Here is a 320-nt window from a genome sequence, read left to right as displayed (position 1 = left end):
CTCCCCTTTTCTCTTCATCTTCCCGTCTTCTCACCCTATCTCACTTCTTCCTTCACCCTTTTTTTTACGTTTGGCTTATCCCTCCTCGCTTGCCCTCCTCCCCCTTTCTCCATGCCACTCACACCCATATCTCTCCATACCGTACAGTTCTCTGCAGGTGACCTTCCGTTTCCTCGCTGCCTTAGGGGCTTCCAGTATCAATATTCAGATTTTTTTGGGGGGGCGCCCATAATTATTTGATTCCAATCGCACCACTGCCCATACGCCATACCTTCATCGTAAAGAACAATCGACCCCCAATCCAGTGCCCTCTCGCCTGA

The sequence above is a fragment of the Penaeus monodon genome, chromosome 23, assembly GCF_015228065.2.
Source record: "Penaeus monodon isolate SGIC_2016 chromosome 23, NSTDA_Pmon_1, whole genome shotgun sequence".
NCBI classification, from domain to species: domain Eukaryota; kingdom Metazoa; phylum Arthropoda; class Malacostraca; order Decapoda; family Penaeidae; genus Penaeus; species Penaeus monodon.
Note: the sequence above shows the minus strand (reverse complement) of the source record.